The 12,567-nt window shown below is 40.8% G+C and overlaps 1 pseudogene; it reads right to left on the bottom strand.

The window, feature by feature from the left end:
* Positions 1-4,975: 4,975 nt before the first annotated feature.
* LOC132242698 (leukotriene A-4 hydrolase-like) lies at positions 4,976-5,996 on the bottom strand (annotated as a pseudogene).
* Positions 5,997-12,567: the final 6,571 nt, after the last annotated feature.

Raw genomic sequence — 12,567 nt, 5'->3', positions numbered from 1 at the left:
ATCTATGATTATCTTAGAACAGTGTCTGCTGTGCTCTATCTGTAAGTAAAAGTGACTATAGGAAAATATAAATAAGCCTCATTTAGGAATATATTTATATATATAAACTCACAAATGTAATGTCAGAAAATAGAACTGGACAGTATATAAAGGAATAATTTACCAAAATCAATCAAGATATATCTTAGCATAGAATAATATAACAAAATCTATTAGTATAATATATTACATTAATAAATTATAAAAAATAACAAATAATAGGTGATACTATAGTTATTCTCATTTAAATTAGGAACTAGAAAAAATGATGCTCATTATTATTTACTATTTTTTCTTAGCTATTTAATGCATTAAAGGAGAAAGCTGATACTTAAAGTTATTAAAGTTATCATATTTATTAAAGTTATCATAAATAGAAAGTGGGAGAATAGTTCTACCAATAAAAGACCAAAATAGGAAAAGCTGACAGGCTCAGTCTAGTTTATCAACAAGGAAAACCTAATCTAAAGAACGAGGACACAGACTTGCTTTGGAACAGGATAGTGGAAAGGTTAGTTATGGAGCCAGGCAGTTCTAAGAATTATCTCAGAACTAGAGAAAAAGAAGAACAAGACCCAGCCCCCCGGAAAAGAGGCTGGCAGGAATGAAGCTGGAAGCAGGTTCCCGCCAGCTGGCTTGGTGTACCATAGGACATGGAGTTCTCAAGTACTCTAGATAGAAGATAGATAGATAGATACATAGATATGGGCCCAGACTTGCCAAATTGTGTATTTTTCAGTACTTTTTGGTACTGGAACTGTAGACATACTTAACAAAAGCACACGTAGGTGAGAGCAGCAGGATAAGTAAATTTGATGTGGTGCTGGGCTAGACAATCATAGGTTCAGGGTTGGAGAGGGTAGGTAGCCTATTCCTAAATGGATACTCTTTGACAATATAACTGGGTTAAGAAATGGTGTGGGACAAACCCTGACAATTCCCTCCATGTATACCAAGGAGTATGAATGGCATATCATAAAATAAATTATTATGTTTTAAATACATTAATAAAAGATATTCTGTTGAAGTGTGAGCTTTTGCCATGGTAGATTGTCCTTTGTTACTCAATAGATCTAGCCATGTGAGTAAACTACAGGGCCAGACATTCCAAAATTGAAAAGCCACTGATCAAAGGGTCAAGTTTCAGGGAAGAGGAAGTAAATATCCTCCACTCTTTCTCTCCCACTGAATGAAGCTATAAAATTTGCAAAGAATGTATGGAGCCACTATTTGAAGACTCTGAAAAGTAGATAGTGGCAAATGGCTTGCGGAAGAAGGACAGAATTTGAAATACCACAAAATCAGCAGGGAGTTTACCATTTCCCCCTCTTATATCTGCTCTCAGCTCAATGCGCTGGAAGTGGGAAATGGAGCACAAAAAGAGCTCCGGAAGAAGTCTTCTTGTAGTGACTTAAGAGTGGAAAACGTAACTTCGAACTCAGAGAGAATGTGGAACTCTAGCCCCTTCTTTTTAATTTGTTTTTGTTCTTTTGTGTCCTAGCCTCCAAATAGTCCTGTGGCAAGAAAAGTAGCCACTGACAAGTGTAACAGGATAGTAAGAAGCTAGGAAAATTCCTGGGCAGGAGGAATAGGGAAACTGAGACAGGAAAATTAAAGAAGGACAAACAATTTAGGCAGCTTGCAGCCAGCTTGTAAACAGCAAGCACTATCCCCTCCAACCAAGGAAGTTGAGAAGAAATGGTTAATGTCTCTCTTCCCTAACTAGAGAATACACAGCTTAAATTACCCTGGAACTGCTAAGGCAAGAGGTAGGGGGGCGGGTGGAGAGAAGGGAGAGTTTTATCTCACCCACTAAACAAAGAAGTCAGCTGTCTTGGAGAAAGGGAAGAGAAGGAAGTTTTAGCTAATTGTTGATGTTTTGTTGTTGTTGTTTATTTGTTTTACTGTGCAGAAAGTGAAAGTCTTGGCTTTATTCTTTGTCTCACTAGCAAACATGGAAGTAAAGATCTCAGCCAACTTATTAAGTTTATTTTTTTCATTTTATTTTTATTTAACTTTATTGTTGAAGGTATTATAGATGACACCCCTTTCCCCCCACTAGCCCCTTTTAACTTGCTCCTGCCCCCTCCCCAGGCCTTCAGCACACAATTTTCTTTCCATGGGTTATGCATATAAGTTCTTTGGTTAATCTCTCCCTCCACCCCACACTTTCCCTCTGACATTCATCAGTCTGTTGTATGCTTCAATGTCTCTGCATCTATTTTGGGCATCAGTCTATGTTGTTCTCTATATTCCACAAATGAATGAAATAGTGTGGTATTTATCTTTTTCTGACTGGCTTATTTCACTTAGCATAATACTCCCCAGGTCCCTGTATGCTGTCCCAAAGGGTAAGAGATCCTTCTTTTTTATTTTTTAATTTATTTTTTAAAATATATTTTATTGATTTTTTACAGAGAGGAAAGGAGAGGGATAGAGAGTTAGAAACATCGATGAGAGAGAAACATCGATCAGCTTCCTCCTGCACACTCCCCACAGGGTATGTGCCCACAACCAAGGTACGTGCCCTTGACCGGAATTAAACCTGGAACCCTTGAGTCCACAGGCCAATGCTCCATCCACTGAGCCAAACTGGTTAGGGCAGATCCTTCTTTTTTATAGCTGCATAGTATTCCATGGTGTAAATGTCCCACAGCTTTTTTACCTACTCATCTACTGATGGGCACTTTGGCTGTTTCCAGAACTTAGCTATTGTAAATAGCACTGCTATGAACATAGCGGTTCATCTATTCTTTCTGATTGGAGTTTTAGAAATCTTAGGATATATTTCTAGAAGTGGGATGACTGGGTCAAATGGGAGTTCCATTTTTTAATTGTTTGAAGAAACTCCATACTGTTTTCCACAGTGGGGCTGCACCAGTCTGCATTCCCACCAGCATTATGGTTCCCTATTCTCCACATCCTTGCCAGCACTTGTCATTTGTTGATTTGATAGTAGCCATTCTGACAGGTGTGAGGCAATATCTCATTGACATTTTAATTTTCATCTCTTTGATGATCAGTAACTTTGAGCATTTTTTATTGTATCTCTTGGCCATCTGTATATCATTTTTGGAGAAGTGTCTATTTAGGTCCTTTGCCCATTTTTCAATTGGATTGTTTGTCTTCATTTTGTTAAGTTGTATGCGTTCTTTATGTATTTATACTAGAGGCCTGGTGCACAAAAATTTGTGCACTCGGGGGGGGGGGGGAAGAGGGGGTCCCTCAGCCCGGCCTGTGCCCTCTCGCAGTCTGGGACCCTTCGGGAGATAACGACCTGCTAGCTTAGGCCTGCTCCCAGGTGGCAGAGGGCAGGCCCAATCCCTAGGTGCAGCCCCTGGTCCGGCTCAGAGCAAGGCTGATTGGGGAGCTGGGGCGCCGCCCCTGTCATGCACAGAGCAGGGCGGATCGGGAGGTTGCGATGCCACCCTCAGTCACGCTCAAGGTAGTACTGATTGGGGGGTTGGGGCACCACCCCCTGTCACACTCAAGGCAGGGATGATGGGCAGGTTGCAGTGCCACCTCCTATCATGCACAGAGCAGGGCCCATCAGGGGGGTTGGGGCTCCATACCCTGTCACGCACAGAGCAGGGTCGATCAGGGGGTTGGGGAGCTCCCCCCTTTCACGCACAGAGCAGGGCCAATCAGGGGGTTGGGGAGCTCCCCCCTGTCACTCACAGAGTAGGGCCGATAGGGGAGTTGGGGCACTGCCCCCTGTCACACACAGAGCAGGGCAGATCAGGGGGTTGGGGCGCCGCCACTCTCACACTCAGGGCAGGGCCGATGGGGAGGTTATGGCTCTACCCCGTCACACACAGAGCAGGGTCTGTGGGGGTGTTGTTGGGGCACTGCACCCTGTCACACACAGAGCAGGGCCGATCAGGGGGTTGGGGCACCTCAGCCTGTCACACACAGAGCCGCAGGGCAATCAGGGGGTTGGGGAGCTCCCCCCTATCAGGCACAAAGCAGGGCTGATCAGGGGGTTGGGGCGCCTTCCCCTGTCACGAACAGAGCAGGGTGGATAGGGAGGTTGTGGCCCCGCCCACTGTCACACACAGAGCTGCAGGGTGATCAGGGAGTTTGGGCGCTGCCCCCTGTCACACTGATCCTGGTGCTGGGAGGCATATTACCCTTTTACTATATAGATTGAGGCCTGGTGCACGGGTGGTGGCTGGCTGGTTTGCCCTGAAGGGTGTCCTGGATCAGGGTGGGGGTCCCCACTGGGGTGCCTGGCCAGTCTGGGTGAGGGGATGATGGCTGTTTGTAGCTGGTCACACACCCTTCAGGGTGGGGGTCCGCACTGGGGTGCCTGGCCAGTCTGGGTCAGGGGCTGAGGGCTATTTTCAGGCTGGCGGGTGACTGAAGCTCCCAACCGCTCCTTTTTTTCTTTTTTTTTTCTTTTTTTATTCTGGGCCAGCTTTAGCTCTGAGGCTCCAGCTCTTAGGCCTCCGCTGCTGAAAGCAGGTTTCTGGCCTTTGTTTACCTTCTGTATTTGAAACAATGTTGAGATCCTGCTGGCTGAAGCCCGGGGACTAAAGCAGGTTTCTGGGGTTTTGTTTAGCTCCTATATTTGTAACATAGTTGCTTAGAGTTGCAGCTCAGAGGCCTGCAGTGGCAGGCGGGGAATGTTGGAGTCCTCCGTCACTGAAGCAAGCAAGGCTCATGTTAGTTTCAAGCTGCCTGGCTGCCGGCTGCCATCTTGGCTGGCAGTTAATTTGCATATTGCCCTGATTAGCCAATGGGAAGGGTAGCGGTAATACACTAATTACCATATTTCCCTTTTATTAGATAGGATATTTATATACACCTTATTAGATGTATTATTGGCAAACATGTTCTTCCACAGAGTGGTATCCCCTTTCAATTTGTTGATGATTTCTTTTCTTTTTTTGTTACAATATGAGCTGAAGTTTCATATTTCTTTATGAATTCATGAGCATCAAACACGTCCTTAATCCACGTTTAAATCCTTGCCCACCAGAATGGCAGTCACAGGGTGCATACTTGCTTTGTGCTCTTGGTAGGTATGGACGGCTTGATCATGGGACTTGTCAAAGGCAACCAAGGCCTTGAATAAGGATCATGTGAACTTCATTCTTCCTTGTTCAGTCACCATTTTTAGAGCCAAAGGAATTACTTCCTCCCATTTCAATTGAATGCAGAGTTGCAACCATCTGAATCGTATTTCAGAATTGTTAATGGCATTTAAGTTGTACACCCCTCGCATTTGCTTTATGTGTCCCCATGGAAGAGGTGCTTTCTGAAGCATCTGTACTACAAATTCATTCAACTGATGAGCAGAGAGATCTTTCAGGTCTGCTGAGTTGAATGAACTTAAATCATCTTCTTTGGCAGTAATCCATCTTTGACTTAAGGCAATACAAGCATTTGTCAGGGTCATATCATAATTGGGTTTTACAGGAGGCAGTCCAGGAGAGTAGAGCCAGGTGTTCCAGTCGACTTGGTTGAGAATATCAACCTTATCTTTAAAGTGAGAATACAGGAAGTCCTTCCAGGCATCAGTGGTTATGCTCTGGTAGGAAAATTTCTCAACATAAGCCTTCAGGAATCCTAGGAAAACCTCTGGTCCTCCAAGAAGCTGCTCAAGGTAAAAAAGAGTAAAGTAAAGCCCTTTTCATAGGGAACTGAAGAATATGCGATATCAGGGTCTACATTCTCCAGATCAACCACAAGTTTGGTGAAAGGATGTGTATCCCCAAAAGTCTTTATCGAATTCTATAGTTCTCCCCATCCTCCCAAGCATGAAAATGTCTGAACTTTTCACCAAACAACTGTCCGCAAATGTGGCATTCCAAGTACAGCGTATGTCCTTCATTTAACCAAAAGTGATCCCAAGTTTTGTTGGTCACTAGATTTCCTGTCCAACTATGAGATATTTCATGTGCAATAATATTGGAGAGTGACTTGCCCTGTTTTAACATTCTAAAGGTTTGAGACATAAGATGTATAAAGTAAGCCCTGGACAAGGTAGCTCAGTTGGTTAGAGCCATGTTCTAATATGCCAAGATTGTGGGTCAATACCTGATCAGGGCACATACAAGAAGCAAGTAATAAATACTAGTAAGTGGAACAACAAATCAATGTTTCTCTCTCTCTGTCTCTCTCATCATTCAATAAATTAAAAAAAAATGTGTAGCCCAGCCAGTATTGCTCAGTGATTGATTGTCAACCCAGGAACCAAGAGATCAGGGTTCAATTCCTGGTCAGGGAACATGCCTGGGTTGTGGGCTCAATCCCCAGTTAGGGGGCATGCAGGAGGCAGCGGATCAATTATGTCCCTCTCTCATCGATGTTTCTATCTCATCGATGTTTCTATCTATCTATCCATCTCCCTTCCTTTCTCTCAAAAATCAATAAAAACATATTTTTAAAAAGATGTGTAGGCATTTTCTGTGGATTGGAAGCTCTGGCTCCATTTTAAAGTGGTTCCCTTTATTATTTTTTGCATATCTAGCAATGAAGCTTCAAAATACATGAAGCAAAACTGATAGAAGAAAAAAGGAGAAATAGATCATTATTCTTCTCTGACAGTAGATAGAAAATCAGCCAGCACATTCAAAAATTGAACAACACTATCAATCAACTGGAGCTAATTGACATTTATAAAATGTTGGGGTTCAACCCCAGCAGGTCCAGGGGTTCCCAAAGGTGTGGACGGAGTCGGCAAAGAAGGAATGACATGGAGACAGCGTTCAGTTGATCAGCAGCCTAGCCAGGTTCTGTGTTTATTGTCTTGTTACATCTGTCTTTATACCAGTTGATTTTAATCCTATCAATTTCTATTCCAAAGGTTAGGGTGTTTCTTATCTCCATTTCAGGGAGTAAAGATTATGTAGCTTAAGTGTGATTGTTCATAGTTGAAGTGATTAACTACCTGCCTGGCACTTAGTTAAGGGGTTTTATTCCCTCCCTAACTTCAGGGAAAAATCCCTACCTAGGGAAACAACCTTTCTTGGAGAGGTGACCTTGGTTAAAACACATAGTGCCAAGAAGGGGAGTAAATATATTAAGAACAGTATGCCATATACGCCAGGTCCCTTGAAACATATGCTGTGCAGATGTTTCTTCCCTGCAGCAACTGTGTCAAGCAGCAAGGATGGACAAGCTTCCGGCAATAAAACACACCACCCCAAACCAGTAGAATATTCATTCAATTTCAGTTGTACATGGAACCTTTAACAGGATAAACCACATCCTCAGTCACAAAACAAATCTTAAACTTAGAATAGTTGAAATCATAGAAATGGTTGTCTGACCACAATGACATCAAACTAGAAATCAATAATGGAAAAATAACAGGATGATCTCCTAATACATGGGAATTAAGCCACAAACATTTACATAATTCGTGGGTCAAAGAGAAAGTCTCAAGGGAAATAAAATGTTTTCAAATGAAACAAAAGAAGAGTATAGCATATCTAAATTTCTGGGATGCTGCTAAATCAGTGCTTAGTAGGAATTTTCCAGTATTAAATACTTATATTTAGAAGGGAGATAACAAATCACTAACCTAAACTTCCTTATGTGAAACCAGAAAAACAAGAAAAATAAATCTAAAATAAGCAGAATGAAGGAAATAATAAAGATAAGAGATATAAATGAAAGTAATAACAAAAACTAGAGAAAGATCAATGAAGCTAAAAGCTGTTTCTTTGAAAAAATTAATAAATGTGATAAACCTCTAGCAAGAGTGACAAATAAAAACAAGTTTGAAGTCACAAATTACCATCTATCAGAGGAAAAAAAGAGGAGAACACACTATATACCCTGGATACATTAAAAGGATAATTGCTCACATAAATTCAAGAGCTTAAACGGACTAATTCCTCAAAAAACACAAACTACTAAAACTAACCCATGATGAAATAGATAACCTGAATGATTCTATAACTATTTTACATAACCAGTACCCAGTTTATAAATTTATGAAATAGAAATAGCTAGCCTCAAATACTTTTACTAATATATTCTACCAAACAAGTAAATTAGAAATATCACCAATTCTACTCAACTTCTAAATAAATAATATCAATAAAAAATAACCTCTCTAAAAATAAAAACACCATGCCTGAGTAATTTCACTGGTGAATTCAACTAAATATTTAAGAAAGAGTTAAGTTCAAGTTGAGCTTAATTCAATTCTCCACAATCTCTTCCAGAAAACAGAAAAGAGAACACTTTTCTAACTCATTTTATGAGGCCAGCATTACCTTAAACCAAAACTAGACAAACACAGTACTGACAAAGAAAAGTATAGACCAATTTCTTCTAAAACTGTAGACACAAAAGTTTTAAAGAAAATATTAGCCAATTGAACCCAATAATATCTTAAAAAATAGTACACTTAAGCTAACTGTAGTTTATCTGGGAATGTAAAGGTGGTTCAATAGTAAGAAAATCATTCAATGTAACTTCCTGTCTTAACAGGCCAAATGTTCATACCAATTGATGCAGAAAAGCAGTTGGTTGACTAAATTCAACAACTATTCATAATAACATCTCAGAAACTTTTAGAAGAAAAATTCCTAAGCTTCTAGTCAGAATTTCCAAAAAATGGAAACAAATGTTCCTCAGTGGATAATGAATAAACTCATTACATTACAACCATACAACGGAATCTACACTAATAAAGGAGAAATATGCAAATTGGTGTCACTCCACTACGCCCACCAGCCAATCAGGATGAGTATGCAAATTAACCCAACAAAGATAGCAGTTAATTTGCATATGCAGGCTTGGAGTGAAGACTGAAGGCTCCGGCCCAAGTGAACACTGAAGACTGAAGACGATTGAAGACTGAAGACAACTGAAGACTGAAGAGGCTTGGCTTCTCCACTGCAGCGAGAGCGAAGTCCTGGGTCCTGGGTGCTGGAGGAAAACTGGTTCCGGCAGCCAGGGGATGGAAAGCCTATTGCATGAATCTCTTCGTGCAATGGGCCTCTACTCTATATAATAAAAGCCTAAGCGATCATTACGGTGGAATGACCAGAATGACCAGTCACTATGATGTGCACTGACCGCCAGGGGGCAGATGCTCAAAGCAGGAGTTGCCCCCTGGTATCAGTGTGTTCCCACACTGGGAGCGCTGCTCAGCCAGAAGCCAGGCTCATGGCTGGCAAGCACAGCGGCGGTGGTAGGAGCCTCTCCCATCTCTGAGCTGTAAGGAGCAGCCAGCAGGTAGGTGGTAAGGAGCAAGGGATCCTGGATTGCGAGAGGGATGTCCGACTTCTGGCTTAGGCCTGATCTCCGCCGGCCAGGCTGAGGGACCCCTCCCCCCACCCCCAGTGCATGGATTTTGTGCACTGGGCCTCTAGTGTTAACTATAAAGAGGAACAAACTATTGGTACATGCAATAATTCATATGTATCTCAAAAGCATTATTCTGAGTAAAAAAAACAGGTCTCAAAGGTTTGCATACATATTATTTAATTTATATGACATTCTCAAAAATGATAAAACCATAAAAAACAAAGCAATGGTTGCCAATGGTTGCTTTGGTGGAGCATGTGAATATAAACGGATGGCATAAGGGAATTTGGAGGAGGAGATGGAACTGTTTTGTGGTAGTGGCAACACAAATTCATGTGTTAGAATTCATAGAACGGTACACCAAAATCATTTATTCCCCTTCCAACTAGAAGGGAAATGACAACAACAACAGAATAAGCTATCTTGGATCCAGAAATGGAAGCTACAAGTTGAGTTTAGCTTGGGTCTGGGTAACCACCTAGAATACAGCTATCTAACCACTCTGTATTGCCTTGTATGTTTGCACAATTAAGTGGGAGAGAAATAAGCATCTTATTTAAACTACTCTATTCTGAGGTCTCTTTATTACAACAGCATAGCCCTATTTTGATAAAAACTCTCAGTAAAGTGGGAATAAAGGGAGCACATCTCTACATGATAAAGGCCATATATGACGAACCTACAGCCAACATCATACTCAATGGGCAATAACCAAAAGTGTTCCCCTTAAGAATAGGAAGAAGACACTCTTGAACACTGAGTCTCTGGTGCAGTGCATGAATTCTTGCACTGGTGGGGTCCCTCTGCCTGGCTAGTGATCGGGGCCAATCAGGGCTGTTTCATCCAGTCCTGATTGGGGCTGATGGTGGCAGGCCAGCCAGGGAGGGATCATTGGAGGGCTCCAGGGCATGTCTGGCCCATTTCGCCCAGTCCTGATTGTCCAGACCCCAGCAGCAAGCTAACCTATCAGTCGGAGTGTCTATCTCTTGGTGGTCAGTGCACATCATAGCAACTGGTGGAATGGTCGAACGAACCATTGAATGAACAGTCGAACACTTAGCATATTATGCTTTTATTATATAGGCTAGTACTGGAAGTCCTAGCCACAACAATCAGACAAGAAGAAGAGGTAAAAGGTATATCCAAGTTCGAAAGGAGGAAGTAAGACTGTCATTATTTGCAGGTAACATGATATTGTACATAAAAAACCCTAAAGACTCCACCAGGAAACTACTAGACTTAATAAATGAATTTGGCAAGATAGCAGGATACAAAATTAACATCCACAAATTGATGGCATTTTTATAGACCAATAATGAACTCTCAGAAAGAGAAACTAAAAAAGCAATCACATTTACTATTGCAATAAAAAATATAAGATACCTAGGAATAAAGGTAACCAAGGAGATAAAACACATGTACTTGGAAAACTATAGGACAGTGAAAAAAGAAACAGAGGAAGATACAAACAAATGGAAGTGTATACCATGTTCATGGATTGGAAGAATTAACATCATTAAAATGTCTATACGATCCAAAGCAATGTATAGATTCAATGTAATCCCTATTGTAATACCAATAGCATACTTCACAGAGCTAGAGAAAATACTCCAAAAATTTATATGGAGCCATAAAAGACCCTGAATAGCTGCAGCAATCTTGAGAAAGAAGAACGAAGTAGGTGGGATCCCAATACTGAATATCAAAATATATTACAAAGCCATTATAACCAAAACAGCCTCGTACTGGCACAAGAACTGGCATATAGGTCAATGGATCATAACAGACACCCTAGAAAATGACCCATACCATTATATTCAATTAATATTTGATAAAGGAGGCAAGAACATACAATAGAGTCAAGACAGTCTCTTCAAAAATGGTGTTGGGAAAACTGAATAGACACAACAAAAAGATGAAACTAGACCACCAACTTACACCATACACAAGAATAAACTCAAGAAGATAACAGACTTAAAAGTAAGGCATGGAACCATAAAAAATCTTAGAGAGAACATAGGCAGTAAAACCTCAGACATCGCTCATAGCAATATGTTTACCGATACATCTCCTAGGGCAAAGGAAACTAAGGAGAAAATAAACAAATGGGACTACATCAAAATAAAAAGCTTCTGCTCAGCAAAAGAGACTACCATCAAAATGAAAAGAGAACCCACTGTATGGGAGAATATAGTTACCAATGATACATCTGATAGGTTAATATCCAAAATAGGCAAAATACTGATACAACTCAACAAAAGGGCGTACCAATTAAAAAATGAGCAGAAAACCTGAATAGACATTTCCCCAAAGAGGACATACAAATGGCCAAGAAGCATATGACAAAATGCTCAGTCACTACTCATCAGAGAGATGCAAATTAAAACAACAATGAGATATCATCTCACACCTGTCAGCATGGCTATCATAAAAACATCAACAAACAAGTGCTGGTGGGAATATAGATTAGTGCAGCCACTGTGGAAAACTGCATGGAGTTTCCTCAAAAAATTAAAAATGGAACTTCTGTTTGACCCAGTGATCCCACTTCTGGGAATATATCCTAAAAACCCCCAAATATCAATCAGAAAGAATATATTCACCCTATGTTCATAGCAGTGTTATTTACAATAGCTAAGATTTGTGACACAGCCCACGTACCCATTAGTAGATGAGTGGGTAAAAAAGCTGTGGTACATTTATACCTTGGAATACTACCCAGCTGTATAAAAGAGGGCACTCTTACCCTTTGGGACAGCATGGAAAATATTATGCTCATTGAAATAAGCCAATCTGAGAAAGACAAATTATCTCACTTATTTGTGGAATCTAATGAAGAAAATGAATTGACCAATAAAAGAAGACCTGAAGCATGGAGGCATGGAACAGACTGACATACTTCGATGTGGGGTTGGGTGGGTGAGAAGAGATAAACCAATGAACTTGTATACTTATATACATAGCCCATGGACATGGGCAATAGGGTAGTGAGGATCTGGGGGGTGGTAGGGGCTGGGAGGAGGGAGGTAAAGGGAGATATCTGTAATACTATAAACAATAAAAATATATTAATAAAATAAAATAAAATAAATAACCTTGGGTGAGGATTAAAAAAAAAAAAGGTGAGCAAGAGAATCTTACAAAAAACCGAGAAGTGGCCAAGAAGTAGTAAAAAATTTAAGAGAATATAGTGTTGCCAAAGTAAGTCGATGATGTCCCACGCATCATCAATAAATCCAGGCCTGGTTCTTAAAATTT

Source organism: Myotis daubentonii, chromosome 1 (assembly GCF_963259705.1).
Source record: "Myotis daubentonii chromosome 1, mMyoDau2.1, whole genome shotgun sequence".
Classification (NCBI taxonomy): Eukaryota; Metazoa; Chordata; class Mammalia; order Chiroptera; family Vespertilionidae; genus Myotis; species Myotis daubentonii.
Note: the sequence above shows the minus strand (reverse complement) of the source record. Positions and strands in the feature narration are given on the sequence as shown.